The following is a 24,475-nucleotide window of genomic DNA, read 5'->3' on the forward strand; positions in this document are numbered from 1 at the left end:
AAGCTAATGCATGTTTAGCGCATATATGTTTAGACAGACAGACAGTGTGCTTAAAAGCATGTTTGGGTACATGTGAAGTTGTTCTGTGCTGAGAGCTCTTGAATGACTGTAAATATCCCATTACACTAATGCTTGTTTCTTTGTACACTCTTCCCCCTACTGGTGTGAAGATATAATTATGGTGCTGTCATCAGTTTACATGTTCCTGCTCAGCTCACACCACTCGGCTCCGTATTAAAATCAGATGAAAGCTTAATCAAATCCGATGGCTTTCCAAGCACAAAAAAAGGCACAAATTTACAAAAATAACAACATATAATATTCAGAGAAAAATGATGTGCTGCGGTGCAAACTGAATCACAGAAATGCAACTGTACCAAAAAAAAGAGGAAAATATGAATATAAACACAGATAATGTCTTACTTTAAATGCACAGTTTATCATATAAGGGCCACCAATAAACTAACTAATACTGCATAGGTGCCTGAGTGCACTAAAAGAGAAAAAGAGAGACTCATATGCACGCACACTCTCACATACACAAGCCACAAATCAAACAGGCCTACATAAACAGCGCAGAGACACTTACGACACAAAACAGACAGATTTCTATCGCTTTATCTCAATGTATGCTGGAGCTCCTCATATTTTAGCCAAAAGCAGACAGAGATCATCTCAAAATAAATACTCTTTGTTACAGTGCGATGAAAAAACAAGGCCAGGCGAGGACTGAGGTGCTGATTTTTTGACATCCATCATAAAGAATTAATTAGACTTAATTATTCATGAGGCCTTCCAAAAAGTTGAGCATTAATTTTTGATTGCATCCCAGCCCCATTATTTGTGTGGAATCGGATGAAATTGTCATCGTGAGCCGGACTGTAGTGTACGAGTTTGTGAGGGAACAACCTATTGTTTGTGTCCGACGCTTTCTAATATAGGAGATAGATCGAGGTGCATTTACACAACAAGCTGGCATTAAAAGAGAACATGGATCCACCTTATCAATTCAGCTCGCCTTTTATGCTCAGTATCGCTGGCGCAAGCAAGGTAACATTCAAGACACACGTTATTAAAAAAAAAAAGAAAAAAAAAAAGCTGCCCCCTTTTTTTTCCTGTTAGAAACACACTCATACACACACACAGAGACACACACTTCAACCATACCCAGGGCTAAATAATTACCCCACTTCTCAGGGTGATTGCTCATTCTGGCTTTAAAGTACATGCTATAGGCTCTCTCTCATTAGAAGCCTCCAGTCCACCAGTGCACAGGCCCATGTGAGAAATTATCAATTAAAAGCCTTGCATCATTTGCATAGGAGGAAGAGGAGATTTATGGGAGCGCGAGGCGCACACAGGGGCCGCGTCTCCCCGCGCAATCCGGTGCCGCTCAGATTGTTTGTGACCAATCTTAAATTCTGGAGCTCCAACCAAGATGAACGGCCGTGTTACTGTTAACGTCAAGGAGTCGGAGGCCCGCGCTGAGATTTATTAGGAATATTATCACAAACATGTCTCAAGTTTTCCCTTTTAATATGTGCCAAGCTCCTCCGAGGAATGTTTCCAACGCTGCAATTACACTCCTCAGCAGCCACATTCCCATGCCTGGCATATAATATATTAATAAACATCCACCCTGCTTTTTTAATATATGTACGAGTGTGTGTGTGCGTGCGTTTGAAGGGGTTAGAGAATAAGCACCAGAGGATGTTCTTATAAATCATCTTTGTGTTTATTGTTGTTCTCTTTTCTCCTCCTTTTTTTTTTTTTTTTTTGTTTCGTTTCCTTTCGTCCTTCCTGTGTTAGGATGAAAAAAGGCTGAGTGATCACAGATGTCTCCTGACAGAGTGGAGAGGAGGAGGAAAAAAAAAGTTGCATAAGTAATATGTTTGATTTGGAGAAACAACAGTTTCATCATTAAAATTGTTCCCCTTAAGCCATGGCACTGGCCTTTTCTAATGGAGTGTTGCCCTGCTAAATTGCATCGACCTCTGTGTGTTCATGAGCAGGAGCACCTTGCTTTTTTGTTGTTGTGTGTTTAGTAATCTTAAATTAGAAAGCAAAAGCCGGCGGAGGAAGGGAATTACTGCGACCTCGTCTAGTATTCATACATGGTCTTCGTCGTCGCTTACTGGACTTAAAGATGGGTCTGGCCTTCGTCTCCTCTCTGTCAAAGTCAAGGGTCCTGCACTTCAGCGACAGTAAAGCACATCATGAATGTCTTTGATATTTGTGCCATAATTATATTAGATTTGTGGGTCACATCCATATGTGATGTCCTGGGTGAACTCCTGTAATGCATCACTGTCATGTGTGTTATATAAGACAATGCTATTGGCATTATTGGTTAGTTTTTCCCCCTCTCAAAAATAAAATGCACTCACACACTTACAGTGCACTTACGTAAGAATTCGCTTAAGAGTCAGGGTTAGGTTCAGGATCGATGCAGTTATTACCAAGTTATTGTGAATACTGTATGTGACCCTGAACTGCAAAACCTGGTCTTAAGCTGGATATGAAGAGTTCAGATGCAAAAACCTCTAAATGGCATCAGAAATTTTCTTCAAAACTGAGCATTTTTATCAAGCTCCTGTGTGTAGGTTTGGTAATTACACTTTCATGGCAAGTAATACAGTCTTTTCATCGTTTGTAAAATTAAATAACTCAACATAAACACAGGAGTCTGAGAAAAATGCTTAGTTCTGATGGAAATTTCAGATGGCACTTTTTGACATGGTTTTTGCATCTGAACTCTTCATAAGTATGTCAAATCAAATCAAATCACTTTTATTGTCACATCATCAGCAGCATGTGTGCTATGATGAGTAAAAAGCTTAGGTGCTGGCTCCAGACAGTACAAAATACAGATAGTGCAAATACAATGACAGTGCAAAACACAGACAGTGCAAATAAAATGACAGTGCAATATACAACAACATACTCCTCAAAAAAAAAAAAAAATAAATAAATAATAAAAATAAATAAATAAATAAAAATAAATAAATAAACAACAGGACAAAAAAAAAAAAACAGGTCAATGTAAAATTGATAGCGATATGTATCCACATAGTGTGAATGTGTCCACATAGTTGTATGTTTGTGGGAATTGCCAAAAATAGTGATTTCTATTTTTGTGTAATTTCTAAACATAATAGTTTTAATGACTCATTTCTAATAACTAATTTATTTTATCTTTGCTATGATGACAGCACATAATATTTTACTAGATACTTTTTCAAAATACAAGCATTCAGATTAAAGTGCCATTCAAAGGCTTAATTAGGGTAATTAGGCAAGTCATTGTATAATAGTAGTTTCTTCTGCATACAATCAAAAAAATATATTGCTTAAGGGGGCTAATAATATGGAATTTAAAATAGGTTTCAAAATATTTAAACCTGCTTTTATTCTAGCCAAAATAAAACAAATAAGACTTTCTCCAGAAGAAAAAAATATTAAAGGAAATACTGTGAAAAATTCCTTGCTCTGTTAAACATCATTTGGGATATATTCATTAAAAAAATAAATAAATTCGCAGGAGAGTGAATAATTTTGACTTTAACTGTAATCATTTTCAATAATCTTGATTACAATTATGACCAAACTAATCATGATTATGATTTTTCCTATAGTCGAGCAGCCCTAACACACATTAAAAAAATCTGATCAATTATTTATGATAACATATGTTATCTTAATAGCATAATTTATTTTTATATATAAAAAATGTTAATCATGTTTCAGTTTATTTGTTAAGTTATAAAAGCTGTTTTAAGTCAGTTTAATGTAATTTAAGTTAAAATGAATGACAAGTAACTTAAAAACTTAATGCAACCATGTAAATTTGTTTACAGTGCCTTAACTTCTGTTACAAAAAGTGGTAGCACTTGCTCAACAAGTATATATTACAGTATATATTTATCATAATAATTACAATAACTAATACCTATGTTCAAAGAAACCCTGAACCTACCCCTTAACTTTAAAATTTAACCCACATATTGTAGTTACCTTCTTTAAACCAGTGTTATTTTAGCTAATTACACTGCAAATACACATACACAAAAAAAACTCAGGCGTTACAGAAGTGGGCAAAGCAAATCAGTGCGGTTTCATTATTATTCTGTCATTATAAGACTTTTAAATAATCCCGCATCTTAAATAATATTGATAGCTAGTATGTAATAATAAATCAAGAATTGGTTAAACTAGCACAAATTGTTAAAATTCTAATCATTATAACAAACTGTGCAATCATTATTTAAGTATTGATTTATTCCCTTCTGTGATTTTTTAAATGGTTTATATTTTATATAACTACATATTTATATATTTATAAAAATATAACAGCTTATTAATCATGTTAGGTTTTTATACAATTTACTGTGCAATTTATTGTGATGTTTGAATGACAAAATAAAGGAAACTGAACTCACACTGACTGAAACTGATAAAGTGCAACCAAAATGGTAGTTAGGTAAAGTCTTAGTTAGTTAGTAAAGTCGAGTAGTTAGTACAGTTAGTCAAGGTAGTTAGTAAAGTCTTATTAAAGTGTTTAACTAATGATAATCCGTTTTTACTTGACAACTACACTAACAAAACTCCCGAAACAAATTGCATCCAATGCAAAGTTGAGCCACGATCAGAAACGCTCATATTTAGCCAACTCCAAACACTCGAACATTCAGTGTCAGTAACCTCGCTCCTCACAATCACAGTTGTTTTCACTAAGAAAAGCAGTTACGTAAAAAAAAACAATTATCACACATGCACAAACAGCATACACCTCCTTAATACGTTGACAGATGTGCGACTCCAGTCAGCATGATGAGAGCATCTTTCCATCATGTACGTATATCAGTAAATTTGAGAAGCATTTGTTGTTGTTGATGATTCTGATCCCCAGAGACAACACAAACCGAACGCTATGAAAAAGCTCATGCTGCTAACAGGACTGACATACATTAATAATGAGAGACTTTATCATAAACAAGACTTAAAAGTGCCGCGAGCAGATTGCGCGAAAGAAAAAGCGCCTGTCCGTGTTTGTTTGTCGATCTATGGCTGATCCATATCTGTGAACGACGCTGTTTTAGCCCATAGCCAGGCTGCTTGAGGCAGTCGAGATATGAAGAGAAAGCTGAATATGGATCGGCCTCCCAGAGGCTAAGTGGGATGGCTTGTTTAATATCCCCCAATTAGAGTACAATTTGAGAGATCAGCCGCTGACTAGCCCAGGCCGTCCTCACCTCTACAGAGGGCCTGTCACCTACTGTCACATACAGATACTGCAAATGTATGCGCTCAATTACGGAGCTCCGGCAGCGCGCCACGGGGCCCGGCTAAATATAAAATGGCAGCTCTGCGGCCCCCCTCCCAGAACAAAAAAAAAAAAAGGGTCGAGGTGGGAAATAGCATACCAGCGTATGGTAATACCTCAGAGGGGAACGTGTGATCTCTGCCTTTAGATTTATATAGGTTTACAAGACTTAAATAAAGAGTTCTCTCCAGGGGGAGAGGCGAGGAGGAGGAAAGAGGCGATGTGAGTCTCGTTGCTGAGGATGGTGTGGTGACGGGGTCCCGCTGTGACCTGTAGTGGTGTAACGATGTGGTGGCTTCCCTGCATTGGTGATTACAGGGGGATCTGGTGCCTGCGTTCACAGCTCAGCCAAAGGCAAGCAGGTCTAATTGCTCTCAGAGGGGGTGAGGGTGAGAGAAAGAGTCTGCAGAAGCAAGACGGCCCTCCGTACGCCATCAAAACCCAGACACGAGCGAGAGAGAGGACGCACGGAACGAGAGGAAAGGAGAACGAGCTTCTGAAGGAAAAGCAGGACGAGATGGTAGGAGAGGGAAGGAGATAGATTGTGAGAGAGGGCTCCTTTATTAAAGCTAGTGCTAATTGAGATAGGAGCCAAATAATGGAGGATGACACTTTAATGAAGACATGCTATGTGCCGCTACTTCCTCTCACTCCCTCGCTTCCTGCCAAAGAAGAAAAGAGAGAGAGAGAGAGAGAGAGAGAGAAAGAGTGGGAGAGGAAACAAGCACGCACATTTCTGCTGGTATATTACAAGAAAGAAAGACATAATGTGGAGGTATCCTCGCTGAGCAGTAATGCGTTTTTGGAGCCGTGTCAAAAACACTGAGGGTAGATGTTATTGTTCCCCTGTGTTAAAACCCAATTACGCAAACCGGAGTGTGATTGCATTCACCAGCGCCGCATCTCTACCTACAGCTCCACTCGCTGTAAAAAAAAAAAATTAGACGGTCTTCACTGAACTTCCGAAAAAAAAAGGCAGCCATTTGCATGAGGGTTTTTAGTTAAATTCATTGCACTCATGATTTGACTTTTTTTTTTTCAGCTTATAAAGGTAGGTGTTCTTGAGGAATTTCTAATGGGATATTTAGAAAAGCTCCTTATATGTATATGTTCAAGTTTTCCAAGTATTCCAAGTATTTCCAAGTTTTCAGTATTACGCATGTGCTGTCAAGCTTTCGAAAAAAAAAAGGTTGACTTGGAAAGCAAAGAATCGTAACCCTTTAACCTCCTAAACTCTGCGCACCTGGTACTAGGTCCGTGACCTAATTTATTTCCGCATTCTTTACATTTTAAAGGTCCGGACTGGCCCAATACCCCCATAAGTGGTTCCTTTCTTCAATCAGTTGGAATAGAATATAGCTTTGCATAGATTTTCTTTTTTCCTATGATTACTGACATGTGCAGAAACCAACTAAATTAATTACAGCAAGCTAAACAACACAGAACCTAAATATACTTTCAAATTTAAGTTTACAAGAAAAAAAAAAGTGTCTCTTTTTTGGAGGGGTTTATTATAACACAGACAAAAATATACAATAATTTTAATCACGTTAAACAGTGTTTAATAAAAATTGAAAGGGCTTTCTTTAAAAAAAAAAACCAATACACTGAACTTTTGCACACCTCTGCATGTGGATTTGGGAAGCTTTTGATTTTGGGTACGCAAAATCCAGACAGAAACCCCAAAACAGCACTTGACTTTTAATTAATGTTCAGCCCTGCTCACACTGTGAGATTTCAGCCATGATTTTGTCATTTGAGACAAATTTGGGAAACCCTAAAAGATTCCTGAAATCCTAGGCTAAAATCTGTGATCTTTGATCGTGGGTTTGACATGTTCACTGGAGGAGCTCTGAATTTGATGATGCAATTTATGCGACAATTCAAATGACACATTTTTTTTGTCTTACTGGTTTTATTATTGAAACACGCTGTGTGCAAAATTGCCGCTACAGATTGTTTACATTTGCTGCGTGGAATATTTCAGAACACGGGATAGTGAAAGTGTCAAGCGTGGATGACGTCAAACTCCAGGGGCGTTTTCTTTCGTGTTTGGTGCATCTTCATTGCTGTTCAGTTTCACTTTATGACAGAAAATTATATAGAAACCTACATTATTAAATGGTACAGTATAATGGATTGGCAAGTATATAGAGCGTTTATTATATACATAGAAGTTTCATGTTTAGGTTCTAGATTATAGGCTAATGTTTATGGATGAGAGTATTCTCAATCATGGTAATAAATACCCTTTATGTTAGAGGAGCTGAACATGCAGCGCTGACATAAGTATGTGGTCTGAATGCAAAGATTGGAGAATGTAAAACATAAAGTTTTTTTTTTTTTTTTTCGTTTCTCTCCCTCAGACTCAACATCAAAATCACATCCTGTAAAGTATGTGGTGATAATGCTTTTAATGAGTTGTCACTATAAAACAAGAAGTAGAAGTAGAAGAAGAAGACTTTGATGACAGCTGAGATCTTACTCGCTGCGTCTGAAACCACATACTTCCATACTATACAGTATGTTAAAATCTGTATGCGAGCCGAGTAGTATGTCTGAATTCATAGAATTCAAAAATCAGTATGCGAGAAGTACCCAGATGACATCCTACTTCCGGCGAGATTCTGCAGTGAGCATTCCATGCATGCTGCCCTATCCCATGATGCCTCACGAGAGAATTCATGAATGGGAGTGGGGACGCAGGCGGGTCATGTGACGTCTGAATTCCATTCATACTTTTCACATTCAAACTGTATAACGTACTTTTATAATGGCAGAGTAGTATGTTTAAATTCAAATGCAGTACCTACTGAGTAGTAGGCGGTTTCAGATTTAGCAACAGTGTGACATGAGAGCCATGTTCATGCAGCATGCTATAATCATTCAGGATTATAAAAAAAAAAAAAAAAAAAAAAAAGTGTGAGCTGGCCCTAAATTAATGTATTCAATAACATGAACAAACAATTAGTAATACATTTATTACGATAATTAATTATCTTTGTTAATGTTATTTAAGTAAACAACTTCAGTTCATGTTAACTCATGGTGCAATAGCTAATGTTAACAAGCACAACTTTAGGTTTTAATAACGAATTACTTAATGTTGGACTATGATTAATAAATGCTTACAAGATTACTCATACTTAGTTAATGTTAGTAAATACATTAACTAATGGACCATCAGTCTAAAGTGTTACTCGAACTTACTTACAGTGCTCTGCACAATTGAGTACAACCCATTTAAAATAGATTTTATATGTATCCATTTCTCAGTGAATATAGTTTATGTATTGTGGCTCATTTAAACAAACGTGATTAAACAGATATAATTATTACAGTATTATTTTAGTCGGCAAACATATTCAAAAATTGAAAGATTATACAATTAAATTCAAGCAAAATATTGCAAAAATAAAGTACAACCTACAAAATTTCAACTAAATTTTTCAATGCTTTTGCTTCTCTTGATTTTTCCTCTTTTTATAAATGTGTATTTAATATTTTTCTATAGCATTTGGCTGTACTAGTTTTTGGAGTGTTATTGTAAGTCCTTTTGTTAGATTAGCTCCAGATTGGGCTTCAGTACAGACTAATATAACATATATACACAAATATAATATTGTATAGCTTCCTATTAAAATATGAATTTAAAAGAGAGATTTGTGAGGGGTGTACTTATTTATACTTATATATATACTGAGCCCTGTACATATATGTTGTGCTTCCTGCAATGTTAAATAAAACAAGGGTGATTTTAAGCAATAAAAAAACCCTATCCTGATGTATCTAAGCATTTATGGTAATTGTATTTTTGAACTGCAAATGGTCATCAAACGCCATGCTTATTTATTCAACTTATAGTAGTAAGTAATTATAGCAGCACTAATCATTATCTAGAAAAGGTCATTTGTTAGAAATTCTTATTATCACGTTGTAATTAACAACAGTTTATTGTAAATAATACACAAATGTAAATGGATTTTAAAAAACTAAACTGTCACTAACTGATGTTTGACATTCAGCGTAGGCTCAAAAAAAAGGTCAAGAAGATTGTATAATTACTGTAATACGGACAAAATTGGTAGTTTTAAGCAGTTTTCTACTGTGTTTAAGATCAACACAAGAGCATATTTTCATCACAGCCATTTTTAACATCATAGCTAACAATTAGCATTTGACCTTCAAATCCCTTAATGCAATTATCTACATAAATTCAAAACACTAAAGGAAATCAACAATAAAAGAGTGTCACATCACAGAATAGTAAACATAATGATCAAGATAAAACTGTGACTTTCTTTTCAAACCATATGCCAGTTAGCCAAACATATTTTACTTTAAAGAAATCAAGTTTTGCCCAAGGACGTTTCCCAATGAAGTTCCCTTTTCTACATTAATTTTGGTAACACTTTATTTTGAAGGTCAATTTGAGTATTAGTAGACTGTCTGCTTAGTATCTGTTGATACTGCTCCTTCAACAGACATTTAACTGACTACAAGAAACTTTGCAAACTTTACATGTCAACTTACACTAACCCCAACCTATCAGTCTACTTATAATCTAGTGAGAATTAGTTGGCATGTAGATGCAATGTAACTCAATTCTAAAAGCAGACCATCAAACTAAAGTAATGTTAATAATAATTCATAATACTTTTAAAATAAGTAAAAAAAAAAGCTGATTGAGTAAGCTGGAAACATGGTGGTCTGATTTCTGATTATGTCATTATTTCTTTGATATTACTGAAGATTCATCAAATGTTCTCATGCGAAACATTGCAATTACCTTTACACGCAGTCATTGCAAATGACCTATAATGTTTTATAAATACAATAAAAAATATTTAAAAATGGAAAAGTACAAAATAAAACTTTTTTTAATCAGTGAAAATGAGGAAAATATTTACTTTATTTACCCTGCTCTAGTTTTTTTTTTTTTTTTTTTTTTTTTTTGGAAAAAAGTAAAACCAACTCTTTTTTTTTCTCACTCTACTGCATCACATGGCCAAATTTAAATGAGTAAATGATTACATAAAATCTAAAGTATGTTAATAAGATTTTGAGCTTAATATTATGCCCTTCTGCACTCAACTTCTCCACTGGTGAGTGCACAGAGGAGTTTAAGACTCATGACAAAAGCCATTACTGATCTCACTGCGGTGATGAATGGCCTTTTATATCCTCTCACACACCTACCATCACAACAACTGTGCTCATCAAGCTAAAAACACCCTGAATGTATGAGTTTATATGTGCGGCCACTTCTGAGGGTTTCTGACCCAGGGTCAGTCTGTCATGGAGATGTGCTGAGAGAGCACTTCAACCTGTATAATGAGCTGTTCAATTATATAACATTCAAATTAGATGACACTGTCATTTTTCCCCAACCCAACTCTATTAAACCCACACATATGAAAAAAAAAATGTACCTCAGGCAGCATTTTTGCAAAAGTTGCAATGCTTTTTCAAGTATAAAGTCCAGTAAATGGGGCTAAAAATATGCCAAATATACAAAGAAGCTAAAAAGTCTGTGGCATCATATTATTATTTCAAAATGTATCAGAAGGTCAACAGTCAATTGGATAAACAGTGGTGGTAAAAGGTTAAAGGGTTAATTCACCCTAAAATGAAAGTTATTTTTTAAATTACACACCCTTATGTAATCAAATTTCGCTAAGACCATTATTCATCTTCGTAACACAAATTAGGGCACTTTAGATTAAAATCAGAGAGCTCTCTAATCCTCAATCCACCATTGAGTGGTTCATCATACAAAAAACCCTATTATTAATCATATATACATATAATTATTTTTTTAGGATTTTCAGCAAATAAACAAGACAGATAGTCTAATTGAGATTACAGACAGGAAAAGTGAGGGGAGCAATGAGAGAGAACTTCGAGCTGGGAATTGAACTCATGTCGCAGTGAGCACTTTAGGGTGCTAAGCTTAGTGCTTTCACATGTGGTTCAATTGCCTGGACCGTACCCAAGTTCGATTGTCCCCCCTTGCCACCTCCTTGGTTGGTTTGTGTTCACACTGTTGTTTTTTTTTTCCGTCTGAAACCAGGTACACTTACGTCATTGTGTACTTACGAACAAACGTTATAAAAATAATAGTTTGTTGTACAGTTGGCGGTTCACTTCCGTTATTTGCTACCATTGCATTTACATCAGAAGTCAAAAGTACCAGAGTTCGAGTGAACCGTACCACAGACCACCTCTTTCAGGCGGAATCAGGTACGGTTCACATGTGCACACCCGAGTTCAGAAGACACGTTTACACTAGATAAACATACCGTACTATGACGTCAAACGAACCTGGGTGCGGACCTAAAGTGCTAGTGTGAAAGCCCCTTAGTGGCACATGTTGACACACTAACCGCTATTGGTGAAGACAAAGAAAAAAAAAAATTAAACATTTAAAATGTTTTTGATAACACCACCCTTACTTTTTTAATACCCTGATTTAATAGGGCTCATTCTAAAGCAACCTGGATCAAAAGTGCAACATTGTACCAGGTGAGCTAGTAAGCAAGTTTACCATGTATAAAAAGTCATATATATGAAGATTTACAAAGCAAACTTGAATAAGTACTAGTTTAAAAAGCAAACACTATGGTAAAAGTGTTTAGAGGCAATATATATATATATATATATATATATATATATATATATATATATATATATATATATATATATATATATATATATATATATATTGATGTTAACAAGCAGATGTCAGTTGAGTCACCATTAAAGAGATAAAAATCGGATCAACTTCCATAGTTTTTTTTTCCTGCTAAGGATGCCACCAGTTTCCAACTTTTTAGAACGTCTTCATTTTGGTTCAACATAAAAAAAAATAAACTCAAAGGTTTAGAACCATTAGGGTCAGTATGTTTCAGTAAATTTTAATTTTTGTATTTAATTTTTATTTTTTAACTATCCCTTTAACTGATATTCTGCCCTGTAATAATTTGCATAGGAAGAAATAAAAGTAATTGAAGTAATTGGTGTATTACTTTTTTCTTCAAGTTCTGTAGAAATGTTAGTAGAGGCATGTTTTAATAGCTTGTTCTTTTTAAAAAAAAAAAAAAAGCTCATTTTTAGAAGACAAAAAAGTTCATGCACAAATTTGAGTTATTCGTGTTTCGAGCCCCTTTTTCCCCAAAACACAAAGTAGCTTTGTTAAACGCTAGCAAAAGAGACAGCACAGCTTCAATAAATGTGTAATGAATCTAATCATCTTAGTAATCACTGCTTAATATGAACAATACGTCCTTGTTACAAAGTAACAAAGCTTTATTAAGCATTACTTTAGCTGTTGTCCTGGATTTGACCTTTGTTGATTAAAATTAGATTGAACACAATCAGGCATACAAGTGTTACAAAAGCTCTGCAGTAATTGCCAATTAAGACTTTCTTGAGGAGCAGGTGTGCAGAGGAAAACAACGAGTAAATCCAGCCGGCGTCTTGTATGATGCTGTTGTTAATTCCCTGAGCTGAGCTGCTGTGTGTCTGAAGCGCACCGGGAGGATCTCTGGTCATTATAGGCTGAGGTGTTGTCGTGGCATTTGGGAATTCTGCTGAAGTAGTCGATTTAGCTCACAGTGACCCCAGAACATCACCCTACCCTCTTTATCTCGCTGTCTCGCTGCACGCTTTCGCTTTATTTACAGGATGCCTTTTATTTACTTTGGTTTGTAGTAGTTTTAGTTTCACATAAAAGCATTTTTGCCATGATTAATTTTGTACAATTGTTTTTCAGTTTGGGGGTCATTGGATCACTTCATGAAATCAGTGCCGTTTAAAAAATATGTTTTCATAAAAACAAAGACAGTTAAAATGTCAAGAAATTGTAACTTCATATCTATCTATCTATCTATCTATCTATCTATCTATCTATCTATCTATCTATCTATCTATCTATCTATCTATCTATCTATCTATCTATCTATCTATAAATAATTAGAAGGCATAAAGATGACACAGCAGACCTTTATTCGGCTCTTGCATACAGCATGGTGGCCAAATATGGCCTGGGTTTAGCAGAGGTGGCACCATCTTTAAGGTGACATACAAGACTTGGGCCAGAGGTCAAATGTAGTATTTGACCCAGATTCAAACTAATATCTGGTACACATAAGCTTAGCCTGTCTTGACCCACACTTAAAATACAATTTAAATATTTTTAAAAAAAGAAAACACAAAATTCTACCAATCATGTCACTTAGTGAAAAAGCATGTCCATTGCGCACCAAAATCACATTGTTTCATGGTTTTATCAGTATCATTGCAGTCGTGACACACCAACAAACCTGGCCCAGTTATGTAACATGCTGTTTTAGACCTGTTTGATTTTATTTTTTTTTTATAATGTTAAACACAAAATAAAATATTTAGGAGAATGTTACTGTTTACCATTGACTTTCATGTTATATGTTTTTTTCCGACAATGCAAAACAAGTTACACCATCTTACAAATATATATATATATATATATATATATATATATATATATATATATATATATATATATATATATATATATATATATAACAGTTCTGTCCAGTTCTCGAATCTCATTGGCTGATAGCGGTGTGATATTCTGCAATATCAGAACTCCTACAGCCTCTTTACTCTTTATATTACTCCGCCCACATACAACCAGCAAAAAGCAGACACTACAGATCTAAAGTTTAAAAGATGCTTTTAACTGTTTTAACAGCTGTTTAACTGTCAGCTTATGATTTGAATCCAATGCGGAAGAAAGTAGTTCCTCATACAAAAGGGTTTTTGAGACTCTCCATGTTTGATTTTGTTTTTATATACACAATTATGTCGTCAAACTGTTGTATAAACGCAATATCACATTCCTAGAAGTGCAATATGGCTGTATATCGGCACTGGTGGGGGCACCAACGCACACATCCCCCAGTGCCGATATACAGCCATATCGCACTACTCGTGTATGTATATATATATATATATATATATATATATATATATATATATATATATATATATATATATATATATATATATATATATATATGACTGTTTTTCTTTTCTTAGAATCGCTTAACATGAAGTGCTGTAAAAAATGGAGAAAGGAACTATTGGGATTAGGTACTTTATGATATGTTGCCATATTTCATCCAGTAAATATTATAAATAAAACAAATAAACTACATGTCTAATATATCCAGATGTATCAGAATAATGTAGCTACTAGCTAACAATTTTTATTTATTACATTATACTTACGCCTGTCTCTACGCCTCAACTTGCCTGAACTGTCTCCATATGAACTGGCTCTTATCAAATGTCCAATCTACATCATTCTCATGGTCACTGAAACCCATCTCATCCTCACTTTCATCCGTAGGAAGAGTCAGTTCTTCTTTCCATAGATCATGGTGGTCCTCACTGATACACTGTTCCCTGTATATCTAAGCAAAAGTATTGCCATAAAAATTAGATTTTATCCATAATGCAAATGCCGTTGCCATATGACTAATAAACATGATATTTCTAGCATTCATGTTGTTATTGTTAAAACTTAAAAGATCACTAGCTAGCTAACCTTTTGCAATATTGCACGTTTTAGAAAAAAAAAAAAAAAAAAGAATGATAGTCTCTACACCATGTGGTAGAGGGTTAACCTAAGGAAATAAACTTATCTTTAAACCATTGTTTTGCCAGTGTTTTGGGGTGAGTTTAATGAGACAAAGATACAATAATTTACATTGCATATAGTTTTTTTTTTTTTTAACTCAAGCTAAAAAAAATTGCTTAAAAGTAAACAATTAAAAAAACAATTATAGTAAAGAGGAGTCCAAAAACAATACCCCATACTTTACACCTGTTATGTTTTAAAATCACAATTTTATTCTTTATATCTATCTTTTAAAGATGCAAAAGTCACCACGTTTGTGTAATGACCCCATTCTTCTTAATCGCTTGGTAGCGCCATCCAGTGGTAAATATGGTTTTCCTTCAACTTCTTTCTCTCTCTCTCTCTCTTTCCTCTCTGCTTTCACTCTTTCCACCAAATTTCAGTGCTATAGCGTGTGATAGTAAAAAATGAGCCGTCTTTAACAGAGGGAGCTAAGGTTCTTTTGATTGAAGTGAGTGATTTTCACAAGCGCACCTGCGTAAAATTGATGATGATGCTGTTGAAATCATTTATTACAACTTTACTAAGATGAATATGAGCTGTGTTTTCTCATCATGCAAATGCAGGCGGATAATAAGGCCTCTCTTTCTCTGGAGACAGAAAGCGGGGGAACTTTTCCATCTTTCCCTCCATTTTTCCCCCTCCTCATAGTTTCTGGTTTTGCTCCAATGAAAAAGATATCATTTCTTTCTCTCGGCGAAGTGCGGCGAGCGCTCTGTCATCTTCGACCACTGCATTAGGTGATAGGCAGACAAAAGGAGAATGCATTATCATGTGCGAGGATCAGATTGGGAGCGCCGCCGCTGAGGCCTATCAATCATCCGTCATGAGGACTCGGCGCGGGATTGCACATCGACTGATCCCGATCGTCGCCAGCAAAGCTTGTGTGCTGTACTTTGCATGACCCAACCTGTAAACATCATCCAACAAAAAAACAGCACCTGTCACTTTCTTCAAGCACCGAGGCGCACAAAACGCTCGCTGCGGGAAATGTGCGCATTCGACAAAAGTGCAACTTGGTATTCAGATCACTTTAGAGTTCAATTCGTTCTGTTACAGCTCTGACTCAATGGGTGGTGATTATAGTGTCATTGTCTCTTCGTTTGTTTGTTTGTTTATTCATTTTCTCTTTATGAGACTTCCGCATTCCTCTGCTTCAAGTTAATTTAGATGCCCTGCTGAGGTGCTCCTATTCCACTTGCGATATTAAAGACACACCTCATCATGTTGAGCTGCCCTTCCCACAGAAAGAGAGAGGGAAATGAATGAAAGAGACGATGGAGGGAGAACGGATACTCGTCAGCTGATGTTAGCATGAGCGCTTTGGCCAGGAAAACAAATGAATTTGATTACAAATGCACTACTGCAAAAAAAAAAAAAAAAAAATCATTAGTCCAGGCGGGTGGAACCGCACAGATTTGGAATACAAAAAGGACATTAAAATGGCCTCGGCGAGACAACCAATCTGAAAATGTAAATGTGTGCGAGAGACAGTTGCGGACTGTAAGTAATTACCTGAGAGAAGAGAAGCAAGCAGAAAGGTTTGCATTAAAGCACTGAGTAGGTCATTACACCATAACGGAGGTTGATGCTGGCTTTTCTGATGATGTTTTACACTTGGCTCATTTGCCAACTGAAAAAAAAAAGTATTTAGCTAAATATTGAAACAGGATTTTAACTGATTATTGTGCTGAACTTGTTACTCTTTTATATATAAAGAAAGAGATTTCTCGATAATATCATTTATATAATCTTGTCAGCAGAGATGGAAGTAACAAAGTACAAATACTTTGTTACTGTACTTAAGAAGATTATTCTGGTATCCACTATTTAATTTTTGGTAACTGTTTACTTTTACTCCTTACATTTTTACACACATATCTGTACTTTCTACTCCTTACATTTGCTGTGCTGCACTGTGTGGCTATTTCAACCAAGGCCATCACACACCGTACGTTGACTACTTTATGAACATTACTATGAGAAAGGCTAGGATGACTTGGCAGATGAGATAGAGGGAGTTGGCGAATGTAACATGACTGATGCTGCCCTGTTTACACAATAACGAGACACATTTTGCTCGATCAGGTAAACAAGAGACGCATTCCTGTTCAAAAATATGCCACTTTAAGTTAGAGCCTTTTGTTCACTTTCAATCATGCTGCAAGGGTTTTCTCTGATCTTTCAATCTAATACTGCAAAAAAAGTGCTTTTTGGTCAAATGTGTACATTTAGTATGAAATTAAATACTTCATAAAAACTTTATGCATTGAGATTTAATTCATTTGACTTCGTATTTCCTAATCAACCCTGCTTATTCTGAAAACGCAGAATCTTTTTCAGTGTTTGTTATTGCGAATCCACGAGAGGCCAATGTGTACACTTTTTGACATCTCAAATTTCTCTCGCGAGTGCCATTCGCACCTGCTGTTCTTGCATTAAACCACCAGAGGCTGTTGTCGACTGACTGTTTGACTGACTGAATGACTAACTGACCAATCGACTGACACACTGTCCTTCTTCCCTAAAACCCAACCAATTTTATCGATTGACCCACCCACCCACTTCTCTAAAGCCAACCAACAATTTTCAAAAGCAATCCAGGAAAAGAAATGCCCTCGTCTGATTTTTACCACATTTTTAGATTTTACACCATTCTCTCTCTGTTATTTAATTTTTGGATTCTGTTTTTGTTTAACCTGCTTTCTGGAACCGTTCTTCACCGGACTCAAGCCCCGTCATCATGGTCAACTACTCTCTGCAACTTAAGTTCGCCGACGAACATGACGAGCTAACTGGAAAAACTGGTTACACCAAGAAAGCCGTCCATACGAAGGTAAGCGATCAGCTGGTAAGCGTGAAAAGGAATGGCATACCGCCCCGTTGCGTTCGTTTAAAAAATGAAATGCAGATACCTTTGTACGTACCTCTGGCTACATAATTTGGGATCTCCAAAAACGTTTATAGGACTACTTTTTTTTTTTAAATGAGCATATGTTGTTCCTAATACAGAATTTATGCTGTTTTAGTTTTTTTAATATTGATGCTTTTTTTATTGACTAGGATTAATCATGACAATGGGGTTTGAGTCCGGGGAATAGGTTCAAGAAAGCTGGTAAGACAGAAGCCAACAGAAAAAAAAACAGAAGCCAAAAAGTAAAATAAACAAGTAAATAACAGGGTGAAAATGTGGTCAAATCTGAAAACATGATATAAATAAGGCGAGGGCTGTTCTTTTTCTGGATTGCTTTTTAAAACTCTCGGTTGTTGTTTGGAAAGTGGTTGGACGGTAAATCTGTGCTTTTTAAAACTCTACAGGTTGAGTTTAGGGAAGGAGGAGGGTGAGTCAGTCAATCTGTCAGTCAGTCAGTCGATAGCGGCCTCTGGTGGATTTACATGAGAAAAGCAGGTGCAAATTGCACTCGAGAGAAATTTGAAAATCTTAAAACAGCGACCTCTGGTGGATTTGCGGAAACGTACCTTCTAGGATGTTGTTGGCCTTCACTAGAAATGTATGCGGTGATACGTTTTCAGAATGAGCCTGGGTTAAGTTTTAGAGATAACTGGATAAAACTTGTTTACTTTTACAAAATGTTTTATAACTTTTGCTTTTGTTTTTGTGGAAAAACAAAAGGTGCCCAACAACTTTATAATCACTCATATAGCATCACTTGATCAAATATAAGCTTTGTGATTGTGCTTTGTCTATATGTAAATGATATTTAAAAAAAAATGAAGTATGATAAAAACAACATTATGTAAAAATAAAAACGTGGTAACATTTTATATACAGTCCACCAATAGCATTCTACAAACTGCAAGTAACTTTGCAACGACATGTCAACTAGCAGTCATTAGTCTCCTAATACTTTACAAATACTCAAGTTACATACTGTATAATCAGAACTATTTCTAAAATGAACTGTCAAAATAAAGAAAAAAAAACATAAAACATATTTAACTTTGAGTTTAGATGGACAACCCATGCAGTATTAAAGATTACAGTTATAGAAATCAATTACACAGCATTAAATACATTCATCAGGTTGTTGACGGAATAAACCCATAAACCCATTGTTCGTATAAGCTGAAGATCTACTTTTCTGAAATGAACACTATACTTGAAAGTCATGTGGAGCAGCAGCAAGGTCTACGACATGGAGCGGTAACTCAGTAAAAGGGGCTGAGCACTTGTAATCCTTAATATTACTAGGACAAGATCCTCTTCATCTGTGAGCCAATCACCCTTGTGCTCTGACAGCCTATTGTGCATTTTCCTCTCTCTGTGAAGAGACTCGCAGTTCCAACTCATCCGTCTCCCACAGCATGAGGTTAAGACTAGTTATACAAGATCTAGTGCTTAGTCACAGTCCGATATACTCTCATGAGATACTTTATGCAGCGATAGTGTTTATGACACATACCATGTGCTACATTATGTGCGACTGGAGTTCAATTAACACAGTGCCTATAGAAAATCATCATTCCCCGTGCAAATCCTTTACACGCATTACACCCTGATTTCAAAAGACCTTTAAAATAAAGTTGTAGAATGGCACATGCTAGGCTACAAAAACAGCTCAAAGGCTGGAAATGTTATTTGTAAAGTCATTTGATTTCAAGCTGTATGACCAATAAAGTAATTACAGTATTTCAAAGCGGTATGTTGTTTTTCTATAGGCACTGTATATTGCAGGTGAACTAATTATACAGTTTTCAGAAGAGTGAGATACAGTCCAATAAATAAATCAGATACAACTACCAATGAATCAAAACAAATACATTTGATCATTCTATAATGAAAAAAAAAATCATTAAAAAAAATATCTGTTAATGAACAGTTTCTGTATTTTATGATTCACAAGTGTTCTTCGTTTAGTTACAGTTGTGAATTGCATTATGGGACCTTGATTTCTACTCTCATTGTCAGAATTCCTCTCTACAGTTGAACAAAATTACTTTTATTGACATTTTAGTAGTTTGAAATAATGTAATGTATAAGACATAATATATAGAGGAGTAATAAAATAACAGAAAATGTACTGGCAGTTTATTACAAGGTTTTTTATGATCATTTACAACATTAACATAGACAATATATCACTTTAAACTATTAAAAAAAAAGTTAATGCCAGCAACTTTTCAAGGTTAAGGGCTCCATTTTAATGATCTAGGCACAAAGTCTAAAGTGCATTTCACAAAAGCATTAAGTGCATGTCCACTTTTGCTATTTTAAGGACAGACATATATGGTTTGCGGCTAGGCGCATGGTCTAACAGGGTTGTGCTCTTATGTTATTGGTGTGTTTTGACCATAACGTAATTAAATTAAACTAAACAGAGTGTCATCTCCCATTCCCTTTAAAAGTCAGTTGTGGCGTGCAAATGGCACATTTGCAATATATGGTGGACTTTGTAAGTGAAAAAAACTGAATGCTTTACTAGCGAGAAAACAGTAAAACAAACCATCTGCAGCCCAAGGAAAAAGAACAAGCCTCCTCCATTTGACCTCTTTGCTTTCTTTTTCTCTTTACTTTACTCCTTTACTTTAATGGATAAGTGTTGTATGCACTCCACTGAAGACATCCATTGGCCTACATATTTAATTTAGCTTGTTAAGTGCAAAGATTTGTTAAAAAAATATTTCTAAATTCAGTTCTAATTTCCAGCAAATTAATAAATGAACAATAATAATGAAGTGTGGTCAAAAGATTTAGTTACACCAAAACAGACATCCCATTCTTATGCCCCATATGGTGATGCATAAGTCTCCAAAACCGACAAGTGGACAAATCTAAACTTGTTTTTATTCAAAAAAATATAAGTATGCATATAGTAAATAATACTGCTAATAATAATAACATTATACAAATGCAAACTGTAATAAATAAACTTAAAAAGGCACAAAGTGTATTTTTATGTAGAAAATAATTTTTGTAACATTTTATTTCTTATATTTCTTTCAGATGTAAAAATATTCGTGCATTGCTGTACATCATGTGTTACTAAGCAATGTGTTTGCATCTTTTGATCCCACATAGGCGCATAACTAACACGCTCTGCACTGGACTTTTGACCAGCTTTCAGTTGTTCAATGGCCCAGTCTATTTCAGTTCCTCAAAATAGCAACACGTCAACATTGCGCCTTAACACCCCTTCTTTTTAGACTGGAACACCTATGAGTCCAAAAAGTGGTGCAAATGGATTTGCTATTTGAACAACGTGGCGCAAAACAGGACAATTGGGGTTGCTGAAAATATCAACAAATCATGCTATGCATGTCTTGCACCTTGTGCCGAGTGTATGATAGGGCCCTAAAAGTTGTTGAAAGAAAGATTAAGATCCCATAATACAATTCAAAAGCATAAACAACAAAAAAATAATAATAATAAAACATGAATCAAAAAATATGGAAAACTTCTAATTATGCATATTTTTACAATGTAGATTGTGCATGAAAATCCCAGATAATCAGCAGTTTCTAAAATAGATCAATCCATCTGGCAGCAACAATATCACCCCATTCATAGTCACTTAAATGACCTTTCTTCCCCATTCTGGTGTTCAGTTTAAACTTCAGCTGATCCTCTTGACCACATCTATACTGAGCTGCTGCAATGTAATTGGATATTTGCGTCAAGCAGTTTCACAGTTGTACCCAATAAGTGGCTCATACGTTTTGTTCTTGTTTATCAAAACGAATGTGGATTCAATCTATCTGCGGAAAAGCAAAATGTTCAGGGATTTTCCATCACTTTGCTCGACTTCCCCTCTTTCACTCTCTCCTCTGAGATCTTAATTTACCACTGTAAGTTGGTCCCTCTCTTTCTTTCTTTCTCTCTGTACATCATCTTATTCTCCATTTCCCCAATTCTCCTCCTTTTCTTCCTTTTTTCTCCATCTTCTTATCAGGATAATAAAACGATCTTAAAAGTGTCTGCATAGGCTACTCTTTCATATGCTCCTGGTTATTGCATTGCAAATTTAGGGCCCCTCCGGAGTCCAGTAAATCCTTCAACAAATGTCTTCGAAAAAGTGTGTCTGGAGGTGACGAGACGCAGGCCTGGGAGGAGGGAGGTAGAAAATAGACTGCAGCGCTGGAAAATGACTTTTTCTCCTTTCTCGCTTTGCCTCTCTCTCCCCAAGCCTCCTTATTTCTCTCTCATAGATCATTAGAAGGTTTTAATTAAAGGTTGGAGGATTAGTCCAGTTAGCCGCGGTCGTTTGTGATTCTTTTTTCTTTGTTTTTCTTTCCTGTACTTTCTTTTTCTCTGTTCTTTTAAGCAGCACATCCTGGAGCACAGCTATTTAAGGGTCTGATTGAGGGAGTGGATGTAAATACGATGTGTGTGAAGCTCATATCTGTGTGTGTGTGCGGTTCAGGTAAGAGATTTTTTTGGCGCTGTGTGGAGTAAGCGGCCCTCTGTATTAAGGCAGCGCAGTGATCAAAGACATCCACCCACATGGCTTGAGATCTGAAGGCGCTGGTTTCCCTCTGGGTGAAGCTGACTGCAGGGGAGACCCTCGCTCCGGGAGTAAAGAGCTGAACGAAAGCTGCCGTCAGATCAGCGGGGGCCCGCAGGGGGTCTCACCTCAATCGCTTCCTACTGTGTTCACCTGAGGGCAGCCGCAGTCACAGAACTACTCGGAAAATGCAAATCCACACCATTCCTGCACCTAGAATACGAATATTCCTGTGTTATATAAACATTTACTCTTGCGTAACTTTGGGTTCTACTATTGTTCACATAATGAATCAATAAGACTTGTCCGTTATGAATGACATGTAACAATACAAATGGATTGAAATTATTTCACTGTATGTTGTTACCGCTTATTTATTTATGTATTTCTTGCTTTATGTATTTATTTATCCCCTTAAAACTATTGCTGACAGTTAAAAAGGTTGTAAAATGTAAACAAAAAAACTAATAGTAATTAAATTACTTTTAAAAAAAAACAGCAATGATAATGATAGATATAAAAAATGATGCACTAAGAAGAAAAATAAGAAGATGATAATGAATAAGAATTCAAATATTTGTTATACACACACTTGCCATTTTATTAAATACACCTTTCTAGTACCCCCTTTGCCTTCAAAACTGCCTTAGTCCTTTATAGATTGGGTACTGGAAAGATTCCTTAGAGATTTTGGTCCATATTGACATGGCAGCAACATGCAGTTGCTGCAGATTTTTTGGCTGCTCATCCATGATGCGATTCTCCTGTTCCACCACATACCAAACGTGCTGTATTGGATTGAGATTTGGCGACTGTGGAAGCCATTTGAGTACAGTGAACTCATTGTCATGTTCAAGAAATATGTGGTGATAAAGGGATGGACATGGTCAGCAACAATACTGAGGAAAGCAGTGGTGTTGAAACAATGCTCAATTGGTACTAATGAGCCCAAAGTGTGCCAAGAAAATATCCTCCACACCATTAGCCTGAATTGTTGATACAAGACAGGATTTTCATCTTGTTGATGCCAAGTTCTGACCCTCCCATCTAAATGTCACAGCAAAAATCAAGCCTCATCTGATTCAGTCAAATGATAATAAAAATAATAAAAATGTTATAACAAATATTATAATAATAGTAATAAATGTTTTACAACAATATTACTATCAGAACAAGTAGATTAGGCTCCACGCAACTTTTTTAGGCATGGATAAAGTATACTGCACTTTAGGAGACAAAAGGTGTATCATTTCTGAGAAAAGTTTTTTACAAAATACATTCAAACTTTTAAGATCTGATTCAAAAGCAGCTCTTTAACTCTCTCTCTCTCTGTCTCGTCCTCCGTCTCTGTGTGCTGCGAGTGCCGTCAGAATGCAGGTGCGAATGACAGTGCAGTATGGCAGCATTTGATGGCCTTGACAGCCTGTCAGAGGGAAATCACTGCCACATGGCTCTCTTCTCTCTCTCTCTCTCTTTCTCTCTCTTGGTCTTTTTCTCCCTGTATCTGTGACTGGTTGAAGGCTTGACCCTTTCAGCTGGTCCCGCTGCTCACGTCATCACTGTCTCTCTGCTGCTCTCTTTCTGACAGAAGACATGAGCCACTGGACACGCTGGAGACTGGACAGGTGAAGCCCACCGAGTGCATATATACACACACACACACACACACATATATGCAGATACTTACAATACCACTCACACACACAGACAGACACATACACACAGACAGACACACACACACACACAGACACACACACACACACACACACACACACACACACACACACACACACACACAAACGCTCACACAGACATGCATATACAATACGCATAAGTGCACACACATACACTGCTATGAAATTTAATTAAATACATTTTAGAAAATTAAATACTACAAAAACGTAATGCAATCAGTCAGTTAATATGGCAAACACTCTCTGATTTACAAACAAACAAACAAATAAATAAATAAATAAATAAATAAATGCCTTAGTTGCAAACATT

General features: G+C 36.0%; 1 protein-coding gene and 1 long non-coding RNA gene across 5 annotated transcripts in view; one reads left to right on the forward strand and one right to left on the reverse strand.

The window, feature by feature from the left end:
* LOC147836097 (uncharacterized) overlaps nucleotides 1-24,475 on the reverse strand; it is a 158,513-nt gene that overhangs the window by 63,207 nt on the left and 70,831 nt on the right. For 2 of the 4 annotated variants that reach the window (XR_015496147.1, XM_087261737.1), the window contains exon 7: nucleotides 20,689-22,684. The exons of 1 other annotated variant lie outside the window; for it this stretch is intronic. The gene's annotated coding sequence lies outside the window, so the exon portion shown is untranslated. Of the gene's footprint in view, nucleotides 1-15,200; nucleotides 16,372-16,523; nucleotides 16,642-20,688; nucleotides 22,685-24,475 lie in introns of those variants that run through there. One more of the 4 variants, XM_087261738.1, reaches the window with a different exon arrangement.
* Nucleotides 924-5,772, forward strand: LOC147843172 (uncharacterized). Its single transcript, XR_015496670.1, has 3 exons — nucleotides 924-3,138; nucleotides 3,447-4,288; nucleotides 4,354-5,772. It is a non-coding gene; the product is annotated as an uncharacterized LOC147843172 (long non-coding RNA).

This window comes from Danio rerio, chromosome 7 (assembly GCF_052040795.2).
Source record: "Danio rerio strain M-AB ecotype USA chromosome 7, GRCz13ab, whole genome shotgun sequence".
Classification (NCBI taxonomy): domain Eukaryota; kingdom Metazoa; phylum Chordata; class Actinopteri; order Cypriniformes; family Danionidae; genus Danio; species Danio rerio.